Here is a 15756-nt window from a genome sequence, read left to right as displayed (position 1 = left end):
GTGCGAGTTGTACATGGGCTCCTTTTTTCAGTATTTTTTTTATTTATACGGACTCTGTAATGAATAAATTCAGAATCCTTTTGTAAGATGCATACTTCAACAGCCTTGTAGACGACTTGATTTCTATACGCATGTACTCGGTGTTTTTTTTATTTAAAAAACTCACGTTAGTTAAACCAAGCCGAAGCCGACAATGCAGATGTAGAGAGTGGGAAAGGCCAAAAAAAAACTTTTCTTTAGCCAGGCTCCAATCAACCGATTGGATGTATTGCTGGCGCTAAAAAAGCCTGGATCGTTCTTTTATTTTTTATCGTGCGCTGCTGGCTTTTTGTTCAAAGAGTGCGCTGCTGGCTGGGCCTGTGTCGCGCGCTAGGCTGCTGGGTCGCATGTGTGGGCTTGGTCCAATTGAGCGCTAGGCTGCTGCTCGTTCCATCGATCCGATCGACCAGCGCTGAGACTCTTCTCAAAAAAAAAGAGACCAGCACTGAGATTTTGCTAAAAAAAACAGCGGTGAGATCGATTGTCTAAAAAAAGGGCGATGAGATCGATCGCGTGGAAAGGATCGATCGCTTGGGAAAGTCTTGACGAAAGAGGAGTGGAACAGGGAGCGGTACTCTTTTCTTTAGATAGGAGAGAAGAGATTACCACGCGGATACGATTAAGGTTTGGGACAGGTCAGCCACAAAAAAAAAAGGTTTGGGACAGGTTCTTTTAAATCTCAACCGTCAATCTTATATAAAATTAACGGATATAAAAGGATGGCATATGAAGAACTATGAAAGAATCATTTTTTTAATATTATTATAGGTATAGGTATATAGGTATTAGGTAGTAGGTATAAAGAAGATATAGATATACGACCCCTTGAGATTGTGGAGGATGCTAAGGAATTGCTAAATTTTGCATTCTCTCTGCAACCTTACCCAAGCAAATAACTCAAGCACATCAGATGAAAGGTAAGACGAAAACAATGTGACATTCGTGAGTTTCAGACCTATAGTTTATACTATATGACTTTTGTCTTCAACTTTATAATCGAATGTCAAGATGGCCGAGTTGGTCTAAGGCGCCAGTTTCAGGTACTGGTCCGAAAGGGCGTGGGTTCAAATCCCACTCTTGACATATTTTTGTTTTTGTATTTTTCTTCATTTTTCTTGTTTAAATAGTGCATCCCACAGGTATACGTAAGCTGCTAAACACACCGTCAACTGGAGTGTCTTAGCTTAACCAACCAAAGTTTTTTTTTTGACATCACGAACCAACCAAAGTTTGTACTCCTATGTAGCACTGATGAACAAATCGGAGTGCAATGGAGTTGCGTGTACTTCTTAAAAAAATGCAGGCAACGTTAGCTCATGCTTGAGATAAGGATCGGCAGACAAATAATTCAAACTGAACCACAAAGCATCTGAACACATCTGTAGAGAAAACATTAGACATGGACTACGTTAACAGCAGATGGATAAGCGTACTCGACAGTATGGGATTACGAAGAAGAACACTGTAGGCAGTCGTGCTGACTTCCCAGAATTACTTTCAGTATTGCATCGTGAGTCAGTGCTCCACGAAATTAAGAGGATCCGAGCTTGGCGCCTTGGCGAGCTAGCAGGGAAAGGGAGGGTCCGGATCCCGGGGAGAGGGGGAAGAGAGGCGAGGGCCATGGTGGAGGCGATGATGGAAAGGAAAGCTGTGAAGGTAGGGCTGGTTCTCGGGGTTGGAGAAGGAAACGGTACCAGATGATCTTCATTATTGGCTTAGAAAAAGCAATGAAATATTCTACACCTAAATAGTTAGCCACGCTAAGGGAAATACACGTTGGTTCTTGGTTGTATATACACCTTATATGAAGATTATTTTTAATAATTTAACAAAAAATCAAAATAGTTTAGAAGTTTTTTTCAGTAAAGTTGACTTTCTTTTGCACTAGTATATGAATTTTCACCCAAAAAAAACCAAAGTTGACTTCAGGGCAAAATGTTTTTTTTTGCTATTATAGGTCACTATTCACACTATTTTGGCCAAAATTTTGTCTTTTTAAAAAGAAGTCAAAGGGGGGTTTTCTTTTTGTGAAATTTTTCTCACAAGTACAATGAAAGGTCATGTTTATTTCAAAAATATTTTCATAATTTTTAAAGTTTTTGTTGAATTACTATTTTTTTCTCCATATAGGGTGTAGATACACCCAGAACCAAACGTCCACGTCCGCCACGCTAACCTATTTTTCTTACTATAACATAAAAGTACGTCACCTCAGTATGCAACATACTTACATGGACAAGACCCATATCAATGTGCAAATATCCATGAGAATATTTAATATATTATTCTATTTATATTTAATAGTAAATATTTTACAGCCGTATAATAATCAAACACGATAAAGCTTATGCAACAATATACGGTGTGTCATCTACTTTCCATGTGGCTGCCGCCATGACCATTTCTCTTTTCCTTATTCTCTTTTTCTAAGCACACGATTCAATTTTGTCTATGTCATACTCAAACAGAGTGCATCGGATCAGATAGCGTGGGACTTTGGTCGTCCTTCCAGCCAACCCAAAGGAAGCTGTGACTGACACAATTCGTGTGGCTGAGGATGGACTTGTTGAGGGCGATCACCATAAGGAAGTGCACTCGCATTGTACACAACCAAGGAAGGCCTTTTTAGATTATTAATATTCTAACTGCTTTTCACTCTTGTCTAGATCTTGCTTTTGCTTAGAGGGCAGGCCGCAGGACAAAGCAAGAGCTTGAATGCGAGGGGCGCAGCGAATGTTTGCTTCGAAGGAGCCTGTGACCCAGCGATAATTAGACCCGTTAGTTAGTAGGGACAACTTGAATACTCCGCCTGTGTCTAATCATCCACTCGACCAGCCAATGAAACGAATTGAGATGAAAGTGATCGAAAGTTATCTCCCGTAGAAGGAGCTATGTTTGCGAAGGATCGAAGAGAGCGTTGAGGGTGCTAGCAACAGCGTGTTTGTTTCAACACAAGAAGTGCCGATCCAAGCTTTAAGAACTCAATCGTCCGTCCGACCGAATCACTCGTTTATGCTCTGATTCCAAGTCAGGGTTTAAAACAGCGGTGACCCAGCTAGTTGAAAAGTTTTTACTTGGAACACCAGACATGAGAGCCAGCTACAGAGACAGCTAATGATATCAAAGTTGACGAAACAAGAGAGTTTCATTCAATTCTTTTCAGAGTGTACGCCTATGATCAATAGTTCCTTATGTAAAGGATCTTTCCCTTCTCATATTCTATTCGAGAGTTCTCAGTATTTAGCAAAGCTGTTCCTATCTAACGGATAAAAACTGGATCAAATGACAAAGACATTGTTTGTGGAGAAAGAGGCGGCTTTTCCCGGATGAAATGAAACATTTGATTTGTGTAACAGGAGAAAGATTTCCCACTCCTTAGCCATAAAGATATGTGGCCATGAAAAAGGGAGGGGATTCAGTGGAACAGGATTGGCCGGGCGGTAGAGTCGTGGAAACACTTGTTGATTCCTATTTTGGACCCTAGCTCCATGGAACAGTATGCTACTGCGGAAACATGGAAGAATTGCAATCTTAGATCAAAACACTATGTGTGGAAAGCTTGATAAGGGTCAGTTACTTGTACATTTGATTAGTATGAGCCACTCACATCGTTTTTTAAGGATAGGTGGGAGTAGGACCCTACAATAAAGAGCAGATAGCCCACATGAATCATGGGAATAACAATACGAGGCCTTTGACGAGTAAAGGAGAAATGCAAGATTTGGATCCGCGATTTCAACAAGTAGTTCGTGCTTCGTCGGCAGGGGAGACTATAGGCCATGAAAACCCACCCCTGCTCCACCTGTGGATTGAGAGTCAAAAAGTGTGAATTTCGTATGTTCCGCTGGCACACGATTTCGATTACTTTTCTTGTTTCCCGTTTCGGAGATCCGATAATGGAATGCTAAATCGATATCTGGGGTCGAGCCAGGGTACTTATCCTCCCGTCTATAAATCAATGACCAATAAAAGACCAAAGCGGTGATAAATCAAGGGGCGGACAGGAGCAGCATCGTAGCTAGGAACAGGTGCTGCACCGTAGCTAGTAGGAAGAAGTACAGCATAGCTACATTCCCCATAGGGTTGGCGCCCCTCTTCTCCAATACAAATTGAATCATAGCAAGGGCTAAGCTATCTTAAAACCACCTTCAGCCTTAGATTTCTAAGTTCTGTTTCCACCATTACTAGTGTTTCCTTGCTTTTCATAATAGAAAAAGATCAACTAAACTAAACCAGAGATTGTCGTAGAGATTGGCAGGACTGGGTATTATTCTGGGCGATGAAATGGATGGAATTTCTTGAAACATAACTCACTTCACTTATAATCGAATTTGGAAAAGGGAGACTAGCTGCTGCAATAAACTACTATCAATCTGTTTATAGAACTCAATACTACTATCCATGAGATCATCATAACAAAAACTAGAATTACCCAGTGAAATAGGAATAGAAAGAAATCCAGGGTAACTTGTATCATGAGATGGGTCCATTCCAATTGGAATTCCGTACGGCTACAACTCTTTTTAAATGAGTCGAAGTCCAGTCTTGTCACTTTCCCATCATCCCTTTCCGCATCGTCCTTCTCTATTGGGGGCTCCCAACACCTCAGCCACACATCTTTTTCGTTCGCTCCCCATTTTATTCTCTAAGGAACCCTCTCCTTAATGAGCGTAGATTGATGGAGATGGCTTTTGTACCGGTCAATCTTTATATCCTTTCTGGCATAGTTTTGTAAAAGATCGGCAGGTGATCCGTCCTTTCTCCTCTGCCGTGGTTCATGCATTCTTCCTTTTTGGAAAGCGGATAGGGATCGGGTGAATTAGAGAATAGACAGATGTCCGTTGGCATTTCAGCCTTTCTTCTCCTTTCAGGGCCTATCCGAAAGAGAATCCAGTACCTCTTGGTCCTAAATATCAGAATAGGACGCGCAACAACGGAACAACAAGAGCAAGACCGCTCCAAACTAAATCATAGTAGAAGTTATGGCCACTCAGGCTGGACCAAAACAGCAAGCGGAAGGTCTCCGAAAGTCCTACATTAGCACCAAGCCATCCCCCAAGGGAGGGTATAACGGAGTGTGGTAAAATCCAGTTGCTAACGCTCCCGGCTGTGGGTTCTTCACAATTAGCAGGGCTTCTATTCTAGTACAGAGATCACCACTTGTTATGCCAGGGTCTCCTTTTTCGAGTTGGTTACTGTCTTGTTGAGCAACGTTTTCCCGGCAATCTCCGCTTATTAGGGTGGCCTCTAACAGGTCGGGAGAGCACTAAAAATTTAGCTCATACGCCTCGCAAGATTGAACATCTGCGAAAGTCGTCTCGAAGCTCTAACTCTCGAGAGAAAGTCTTGCCTACTAGTGACTTATTTTACGGAATAAGAATGCCTACTGTACTAGCTTCTTTCTTGACTCCATTAACTCAGTTTACAGAAAGGAATCCGTCCAGTCCAGTAAGAAGGAATAGAGAAGAAGAAAGTCACTCATCAACTCCTACTTTGGTTATTGAGACTTGCCCGCGTATCTGACCTATGTGTACCTATTCCCTAGCCTAAGTAGCTTACCCACTGTCCTAATAACTGTCTATCAATCCGGCAGCTTGCCCTACTGCCTATCGACGCTACTGTCCTAAGTCTCCTACTCATATACCCAAGGTCAAAGACTTTGCAGGGCAACAAACTGATTTCGGAATTGCTTAACTGCTGAGAGCTAATATCGGGGAGTAGTAAGCCAGCCCACCACAAGATGAATGAGTGCTCCTCTCCTATGCCGACTTACTAGCCAGGTTGAGCCTTTGAGCCATAAGAGGAGGGAGAATCTGGTGGATTTTCCAGGGAATGATTATATGGATTTCAAGGAGGATATTGTTACCTTCATCAGATTGATTGATAACTGGTCGTCGATTGACAACTACTGCTTTTTCCAGTGAGAAAGGAAGGAGGAAGGGGATCTCAACAAGCCATGGATATATAGCCTACAGCCGAGTCCGCAAAGAAGACGGTTTCAAAGCTCGAAGAGCATATTTGTGAGGCTGATCCCTAAGTGCAGAGTTTCATGTGACGAACAACGAAACTCCATTTCTTCAAACACAACCCTGTGCCACCGACAAACGTTTGACTTTGACTGTGTTTTTTTGGGCTATGAAGATTCTACTTATACCCAATGATGGAACATTTTGAAAATATGTTCAACGGGGTCTTAAGAAAGGCAAATTTCAGGCCTGTAGTTTTTAAGATCATCTCGCTAATCGAAAGATGAAGGATAGCGAACACTAGATGGCTAGTGGCCTTATGCAAACAAAGAAGAGGGATGCCTAACCAATTGATCCTAAAAGATCTTATTTGAGATAGGTCAGATTGGACTTAGTGGCCAACGTTAGGGATGGTAGAGTCAATATGGGATGTGGAATTCCAGGAAACGTTCTTATCCGCGCTCACTGATAATGTGAACCTGGTCCTTAGTTTCCTCCAACTGATTCCTGTTTTTTTAGCCTTTTTCAGTAAGTCCTTAATAGCTAAAAATGCTTTGACTCTAAGGGTTACCTTGGTACCTTTATTCGGATATGCTTCTTTTCGGACAGGAGGGGCAGATTGACATTCAGGCAATGGCACATGGATTCTATTGAGAAGGGCTGGCTGCTCTCGACGACGGGGTGGGGGAATGAGATGCTGGGAGATGGGAGTTATTGGTGGATTGAGAGGGGAGCAGATGCGTGGGCTAGTTCAATCTTTTTGCTCCTGCCTTCCTAGCCTTATGGACAGGAGTCCTCTGGCCTAGTCCTGAAACTCTTCCCGCAGCCTTCCTTGCCCTTATTGCCCGGCATACCTCGGAAGGCATACCCTGGAACCAATTCATTCATCTGCCCTCTTTGCGATAAAGCTTTGCCTTACTTTGCTTGATGGCTCTAAGCCCACCTCCTTTACTACACTACACCCTCTCACCGCCCCTATTCAGCCCGAAAGGCTTCTAACTTCCCCGAAACCTTACTTATTCAGGGCAAGATTCGGAACTTAGGGTCACTGCCTTTCATCCGCCTTTCTCTCATATGCTTAGAACCTATCCATAGAAATGGAATTCAAAACTTCGGAATAGTTTCGAGGAGAGCCGAGAGGACACGTTCAAGGAGTAGTGTAAAGTAGCAGACAGAGGGGCGCTCCCGCTTAGGCATTAGGCATTAGGAACGAGAAAGGACATCGTTCTTGGCCGTCCCTTCCTTCCCGGAAAAAGGCTCTCTTGCATCTTTTGCTTCCCCACCCGGCCTCTATTCTAGATTCACCGTCTTCGGATGCATCAGTTTATTATGCTTATGCCTAATCTTAATACTGGCTAGTTACTTCAATTACCTTACCCCACCGCCCCTCCTTTTAAGGAGGTTTCAGAGCACCCAGTCACAGCTCGTCACAAGAAAGGATTGATGGTCGAGTCCCCGTGCATGAAGTCAGTGGATTCGAGTGAACTGGCCGTACTACAAATCGACATACTTGAGGAAGCTTCTTACTAAACCAAAGAAAGGGCAGCTCCAGTTGTGTTGTCGATTCCCTTCTCCCGAGAGCTTTCACACTCTGGGATGGGAGTCCCTTTCAAGACTTGACCAAAAGCTCCCCACAATTTCTTGATTTGAAGCAGTTCGGAGGCCTCCAAGTGGCAGCTTTGTCTCAACCCATCAATCAGCAGAAGCAAGCAAACACATGTACCTTTCAAACGAAGAGGGGAAGGCCGAGGTAGGGAATAGGGAAATTCGAGATGGAACATGTTCCATCTCGTTTCCAATGATGGTCAGCTGGCCCAGCAAACATTGGATCATGAGTAGTTGGTGTGCAGTCCGGAAGCAACGCTAAAGACTCAATTGAGCCCACTGATGGCAAGGATATTGCGTCTGTTTGAGTGAGGATCACTATATCATTGGCACACAGGGAGATGATAGATGACACATGATGCATAGTAAGGCGGTGGAAGATCCCACGTTGTACCTTAAGTTGGATCATGGAGTCGAGGACGTTCATGACAAGCGTAAATAGCATACGTGATAAGGGGTTGCCCTAACGAAGCCCCTTATCGTGACCAATCGGTAAACCCGACACGCCGTTAAAGCATACACGTGCATGTCGAAGACGAGAAGAGAAAGATCAAATCCCGTTAATAAGGGCCAAAGTCGAGTTGACTGAGGGTGTATGAGGAGGAAGGGCCAAGAGACGGAGTCAAAAGCCCTGACCATGTCAAGCTTGGGAAGTATACATCAGACCTTAACATTATAGCACACGCGGGTGGTTTGCTCCACGGGGAGGCTAAGGATTTTCTAAATTATGTATACAGTCATTCTCTCTGCAATTTTACCGAGCCAAATAATTCAAATAAAATGAAAACAATTGTGAGTTTGTGAGATTCGAGAGTTTGGGAACTAGTATCAGATTATATAAAGTAATTTCGTTTATTGGCACAAACGTCAAGATGGCCGAGTTGGTCTAAGGCGCCAGTTTCAGGTACTGGTCCGAAAGGGCGTGGGTTCAAATCCCACTCTTGACATTTTTTCATTGTTTTTTATTCGTTATTATCTTGTTTAAAATAACCCATACCAAAAACGGAAAAAATAAATACAAATCTGCAAAAACATTTCTTCTCTTCCATTTGGATATCAACCATGCTTGCAACACGGAAGCAAGCCATTCATTGATATCACACGAGCATAGGCTGGATACCACTATAATCATACAAGTCGGCATTAATGCTTTTGCAGAAGTTTAAAACAGCACTACCCCAAAGACGAATCTAAATTTACACTCTGAAAGTCTGAATAGAAACCAAGCCATGTATAACATACATTCCAAGCACACGTGAAATGTATCTAATCTTTTCTCTTACTAGTAAGCGTGCACGCGCAACACACGTCTTAACTAATATTACAGTCATATGTGGAAATCTACTTGTATATGTAGTATTCAACGTCCACCAGTGAATTAGTCTTGTGAAAGCAGCAACTAGACATTAAGGTTTACAAATCGATGTAACGAAAGAACAAACATTAACTTGGTCGTTTCGTCATTTCAGCTTGTAGTGCAGCAACCTCTTCAATTGTAGCTTCCGATGGAGCAGGGGGAACTGCTTGCCTATTGACCAGACACACACTGCTCCCTCCAATTCTTGAAGTTCCTCTGGTTAATCATGCAAGTGTTTTGTGTGCAATAGTATAGATGATAAGTGATTCAGATAAAACAAGGAAATGCAAGATTTTAATTAATCTTAAATATTACCTTGTTGAAATTAGCAGAATCTCCATGAAAAGCTGACAAAGCATCCTGGATTTGTTTCATATTTTCAGCCAGTTTGTTAATTCCACCCATATATAGTCTTTTGAACGCACCAATATTCTAACAATATGCATGTATAAGTTAAACCTCAAATTTGCAAGGCTGAAAAGCTACACATGATGCATCTGCAATACCATGAGAAGAGTAATGGTATACCTGCAAATGAAACTGGACATTACACTGATAAAGCATAAAATAAAGTAAGTTGTGCGCAAGAGAAAAGCTCCACCTACAATGAGTTGACTCATACATCCATAAGAATACATGGTGTTGGTTTGGATCAACTTTCAAGCTTCATGCTAGACGAGCATTACGACGGGGAGGGCCGAGGACACAACTTGAAAGCACAGCTTGGCACACCGCACATGTTGTGTAGCTCTACTGGTGAAGCACTTGAGTAAGCAAGATCAAGACAACCCTAATATAATGAGCCAGCTTGATCAATAAATTCCCTTTACTTCCACGGCTATCAAGGCATTACACCTTTACCTGTATAAATGGAGGCTTCACGAGCAGCGACGGGCATGTTAGACGCGTTAGAAACCGATGTTGTTCTCTTCATGACAAACTCTTCACGTCCGTTGGGCAACGTCATTGTCAATTGGGGCAAGTCCATGAGAACCCCAGCCATCTCATTTGTTCTTTCACCACATCTCACATAAACAACAGCTTCAGAACTGGAGTACTACAGAGATAGTTAAACTCAACAGTCAGTATAGAGATGCCACCAAGAAATATATGGAAGGAGCAATTCTCTGGAGCTATTACATCAAGGCAGTAAAGAATGGAGAATTAGTGATCACCTTGGAAAGTGCCTGATTAATAACAGTTTTTCCACAACCAAAAGCACCAGGAATAGCACATGTTCCTCCAAGAACCAAGGGATGCATCAAGCACGCGCTGGAACCATCACAAAATAGATAAGACTGAGATTTAATGGACTTGGAGGGCAATAAGAAACTAACATCTGAGAATGTTTGGTTACGTAAGAAGAGAAACCATGATGATAAAACAAAAGAACACATTTTATTATGGAAATTGAAGCTAAAGATAAGTTGTACACAAAGCTGTCCTGTAAGAAGAGGTGTATCCGCAAAAAGCTTTGATGCAACAGATCTTGGTGTAGACACATGTCATGTCTGTTGTTCAATAAGTTCAACACAATAAGCTACTGCCTCTGTAATTTAAAATAAAACGTTTTTTGACACTATCATGGATACTTTAAAAGATCTTATAAGAAGTTACAGAGGGAGTACCAACTTTCCTAAAAAGAGTTGTATGAAATAACTTTCTTACCTGAAGCATAGTAAATTGCTTTTTCATGCCCTGAAATTCTAACTCTAGCACTGTATCATGCATACATGACAAGAGTAGTGTTTCAAATAAAGTTAAGCATGGGTAGAACACATGCAGATAAATTAGAAATTGGAATAAAGTGATAGCTTCCACTAACCTATAGGCTGTATTGAACAGCTGAAGCGACGTAATTTACTTTCCCCATAGAACCGGGTGGACCCAGCTCAACTGAAAGGGGCTGCAAGTGCACAGCTAGTATTATACTGTTAGAAGAGCAAACAGTGGATCTCAAGGGAAGAATAAAAAGTGTAAAAATGAGAACTGAAAAATTCACGTTAATAGTTTTGATAGGTCACACCGTGTAATTATTCGTTATATTCACACCAGTTATGTTTTGTTCACTATCAAATAAGCTAAATCCGACCAAAGGTATTGATCTGCTAGGAAAAAAGACCCTGATCTGCAATGCTACAGAACTAATAAGATTAAGCTTAGAACTGTGGCTGTATGATGCAAATAACTTGATAGAACCGTGGAAAACGACGTCCTAGTTCTAAAATTTGTAGCACTGCTTTTCCATCTAGCAACTAAAATTAACCATGACAATGTTTACAGTCCTAAACAACATTATCCATGCTGAACCAGAATCACAAAAACTGCTTCCAAAATTGACAGTATTAATCGAGTTCACTTCCTCTCCTGAAATTGAGAGGACCTGAACAAAGCAAGCCGCATGCACAGCCTGGTGGCAGCCGCAGGCAGGAACATCACATAGGCCGGCCAGCCGCGCGCTCCTCTGTAACATCACTACATCCTTTAACTGGAAATGCAATGCTTCAGGAACCTGGTGATCAACAGAGGAAGAAAATTTTAGATAGAAACATGTGTTTCATTGCTGGACTAAAACTAAAAAATGTTAAAAATCGATGCCGTTGCAGGCCTCGCAATGCATCACAGGATCCACTGTAGCTGTAGCAAGAATTCATTATCAAAGGAAACAATGAAGATGTAGCAGGTATTGATCTTTACAGGAAACATTGTCGTTGCTGCTGGTTTTTATTGTGTGTGCACAAATTAGCATCCCAAAGATCAGATAGTTAGGTTGTCTTGGCTATGCATGACACACACAAAATAGTACTCCCTCCATCCCAAAATTCTTGTCTTACATTTGTCTAGATACGGATGTATCTAATACTAAAACGTGACTTGATACATCCGTATCTAGACAAATCTAAGACAAGAATTTTGGGACGGAGGGAGTACTCTGTATGAATAGAAAGTCATCTTCTGAGAGGCACATACATTGTCCATACAAGAATAGGAAGAAATTGAATTCTTTAATTAAGCCTGCCAAATTTCAAAATTGAAACCTCTGTATGCCTATGCCTGGAAATGGGTCATCCTATACAGAAAGGTCTAGTGCATATACCATTAGTAAGTAATGTACACATACATGTACAGAAGACCCAAGAGCCATGATTGATACTTCAATTTAATAGCAAGAGGTTCCATATAGCCGAGAACAGAGTTGGAAAATTCCATCAATAACATTCATTGATTAGAAAGGATTAAACTCAAACTTTCAAGATTCCAACTCCAGTAGTTCCAACAAGGCTGCATACCCTGAGCAGACCTTGGAACAGATAACCTGCACGCGCAAATTCATCTATTCTATCAACATCCTATATTCACCATCCGCCTCTCCCATTTCTTCTCTCCACTGCCTCCTCTCAACCCATCCCGGTAAGCCCCACCTTCCCACCTTCGCCTCGTCGATGCATACGGCCTTTGCATCACAGTGCGCAAACCTTCATGATCTAAATAGATCTACCTTTCATGTCAATATATAATGCTTGCTCACAGCCCATGACTCAATCTCTTGAAACAACAAAACACGTGGTTTTTTTAAATTTTTAATTGAAACTACAATGTGGTATTCTTTAACTCAAACTACAATGTGCAGATTATATATTTGAGTAGTTGTGACAAAACAAAACATCGCTGCCGATACTATTGTGGATAACCCAATATAGCAAAACGTTGGCCTCCTTTTCCTGTAGTTAGGCAACTTCAGGAGCATAGCAACACAATGGGATGGGAAGGTAAGCAACAAAACTTCAAATGTATGAGTTGCTTGGACTACAAATTTCTGAAATCCTCACTAATTCAATATGTCCTCATAAACTGTAACCCTTTTAGCGCTGAGTGTGGCATGGGTGTTGGATCATGATAATTCACATATGGCAATTGTTCCAGAATAATTGTTCCTGCTGTGTGGAAGGATCATGTATGTATGCACTAAAATAATCATAACCAGAAGGATCATGTATGTATCAGATTATCTTGTGTGGAAAGAACAGAACCACAAGCATGTTCTTCAAACAATGCACACTTGAATGTAAAGAAAACTTACTGGCTCGGATGAGATCGCCGGCAGCAGAGGAGGAGCAGAGGAAGGCGGGCGGCGGAGAAGAGGATCGGCGAGCGGAGGGCGAGGATGGGCGGGAGGTGGGAGAGGATGGGCGGGGCGGCAGCTCACGCCCGCGGCGTGGCTCCGCTGTCCCAAGGCGGGCTCCCGCAGCGGCTCTGGCTGTCCCACGGCTGTCCCACGGCGGCTCCCGCGGCGGGGGCGAGTGGCGGAGGCGGAGTGGCGGCGGCCAAGCTACGGCGGGGCGGCTCCGGCGGCAGGGGAGGCTCCCGGCGAGCCGCGGCTGGGGAGGAGGAGGAGGTCGTGCGGCTGGGGAGGCTCCCGGCGACCCGCGGCCGCTTTCCGTGGCTCCGGCGGCGCGAGGAGGCGGTGAAGGGCGCGGCTGCGGGAGGCGAATGGCACGGCTGCGGGAGGAGGAGGAGGGTCATGCGGGAGAAGGAGGAGGTCGTGCAAGCGGGCGGTTTCCTTTCTCTTTTACTGCGGGGCATCCATAGACTCTGGCTTATTGCGTGGTTGATAGCGTTAAACACAGAATGATTAAGAGCCATTATATTTTGATGATGAATGGATGTAATTGTTTGGATCTGTCTTTTTCTTTCTTTTATAGTGGTAGTAGATAGTAATAATGTTAGTTAATAATTTAATTACATGTAGGCTTAGTGGGATTGATGGCTGGTAAGGGAGACGGAGTGGGGGCGGGGATCTTGCCTCCTCCACCGGAGCCGCCGCTCTTGACGGTGCCAACGGCCACGGCGGTGGATCAGGCGCCGTCACCTCGCGTTTCTCGCGGATCTGATTCCGATTCAGAGGTGGATCAGAATCGGACCGTGGGGCATCTAGATCAGGTGAGATGGCGAATTCGCTTCGAGGACGGCCAGAATGCCGAGGAATGGAGGGATGGAATTCTGTATGAACACTCGCTGTCGAGATGGACGAGGTGCGAGATCAGGACCACGATGTTCTGGCCGGACGGTACTTGGACGAGGACGAGCGGATTCACGCAGGTACACATTTAATCATTGATGATTTCGAGATCCTTGTTTTGGATTGCATGCAGGTTCCATTAGACGAGGCGGATCAAGTAGAGGTCGTGGATCTATCTTCAGAACCTGGAAGCCCAATACCGAAGCCGAAGATCGGAGGAAGGTTTTGGGTCTTGGCCGACGATGAAGATGAAGAAGATGACGCTGAAGTCCGAAGATCACCTGGTGCCACGGGGTCGACGTCGCCCGGGCATTTTTCGAAGTGTACGACTCCAGTTGCTGATTCCTTCACGCGGATCATACCTGGCGAGGGTCGCAAGGACAGGAAGATCGCTGATCCACGACAGGCGGCTCTATACAAACCCACGGCGGTGGGGATCAAGCCTTGGAAGGGCCCCCTTCCTAAGGTAAGTCGGCCGCAACTCACATTATCGGATTTTTTCCGTCGGATGGTTGGACGATGATCACTAGAAAGAAGAAGAAGAAGGTGTCTCCGGCAGGGTTTCAGCCGCCGTCGACGGCCGTCGGACCAGGCGAGATCCGTGCGGCGCGTCGTGCCCGTTTGAACCTGCTGCTAGGCCCTAGTGGGCCGGAGGCAGCCTTGTCCGTCCGGGGCCCGAGGCGCACTGGGTATGAGGCCCAGTGTGTGGCCCAGGGTTTGGACGTGAGTTCTTGGGCCAAGGGCCCTTTGCATGAGAGCCCGGTGGATTGTGTGATGGTGCATGCATGAACGGAGATCGATGGGTATGGTGCCCAGGCCACTGTTTCTGCGCGCGCCGACACAGGTACCGATTTGGTTGATCGTTGTACGTCTGTTTCATCGCTGATTGCTAGGGTTCGTCAGCGCGGGAGGTCTGGCTTTCCTTCTTGCGGATCGGGACGAGCAAAACGAATCCTGCCTCCTCTTGCAATGGCTGGCAGTGGCTCGGGGGGGCCTCCAGGGAAGAATACTCCTCCGGTTGTGTCCGCTGTTGGCTGCGGCGGGGGGGTGCCGCCGCCGGCTGGTACTGCAAGGGGCGTCGCGGATCGCTCGCTGGCTGTCGGGACTGCGCCTGGGGGCCGCGGAGGTGGCAACCCCGGGACCCGGCCGACGGTGCCAGTTGCGGGTCGGGGCGGTCCGCCTCGTGGTACCCTGCCTACGGTGACAAGGCCGCCGGTGCCTTCAGGGGTGTCGCCGGCGGTAGGGCGTGGTGGACTTCGGCCTCCCGCGCCGGCCAATGCTTCTGGGGGGCGCGGTGCTGCTCCCCCGAGGCCTGCGGCTCCAGCGGCGGTGGGGGGTGGTGCTGCTCCCCCGAGGCCTCAGGCTCCAGCGGCGGTGGGGCGTGGTGCTGCTCCGCCGATGCCTCGTGCCGCACCACCGCCGCACTACGTTACGAGGCCGACGCAAAAAAGGTCGGGCCCATCGCAGACAAGGCAGAACGCGGTTGCTGGCGAGTCAGTTGAACCGCCCCCGGACAGTGGGGAGACGATGGATATGATGCTTATGGGGATGGCCAGCACCGTGGATCGTCGTCTACGGGAGGTGGACGTGGTTATGCATGGCAGAGTGATGGTTCTGCGGAGAGACCTTTTCTCGGACCTACGGGTGGTTTTGTCGAGGGAGCTTCTGGCCCGGACTACAGGGAGAGAGGTGGCTACCGTGGTCATCGTGGTGGTCGTGGTGGTGGTCGTGGTCGGTACCGCAGACAGCCTCCGCCACCGGTCGTTGTT

At 45.3% G+C, this 15756-nt stretch overlaps 1 long non-coding RNA gene and 2 other non-coding genes across 3 annotated transcripts; 2 read left to right on the top strand and 1 right to left on the bottom strand.

The window, feature by feature from the left end:
- The first annotated feature begins 1041 nt into the window (after positions 1-1041).
- Positions 1042-1122, top strand: TRNAL-CAG. Its single transcript has one exon. It is a non-coding gene; the product is annotated as a tRNA-Leu (tRNA).
- A 7354-nt stretch (positions 1123-8476) lies between these two features.
- On the top strand, positions 8477-8557 carry TRNAL-CAG. Its single transcript has one exon. It is a non-coding gene; the product is annotated as a tRNA-Leu (tRNA).
- An 859-nt stretch (positions 8558-9416) lies between these two features.
- LOC125542577 lies at positions 9417-10706 on the bottom strand. Its single transcript, XR_007297961.1, has 3 exons — positions 10636-10706; positions 10143-10239; positions 9417-10024 (listed from the first exon to the last, which is right to left on the bottom strand). It is a non-coding gene; the product is annotated as an uncharacterized LOC125542577 (long non-coding RNA).
- Between the last annotated feature and the right edge of the window lie 5050 nt (positions 10707-15756).

Source organism: Triticum urartu, chromosome 3 (genome assembly GCF_003073215.2).
Source record: "Triticum urartu cultivar G1812 chromosome 3, Tu2.1, whole genome shotgun sequence".
Classification (NCBI taxonomy): Eukaryota; Viridiplantae; Streptophyta; class Magnoliopsida; order Poales; family Poaceae; genus Triticum; species Triticum urartu.
This window is presented reverse-complemented; position numbering and strand designations above follow the sequence as displayed.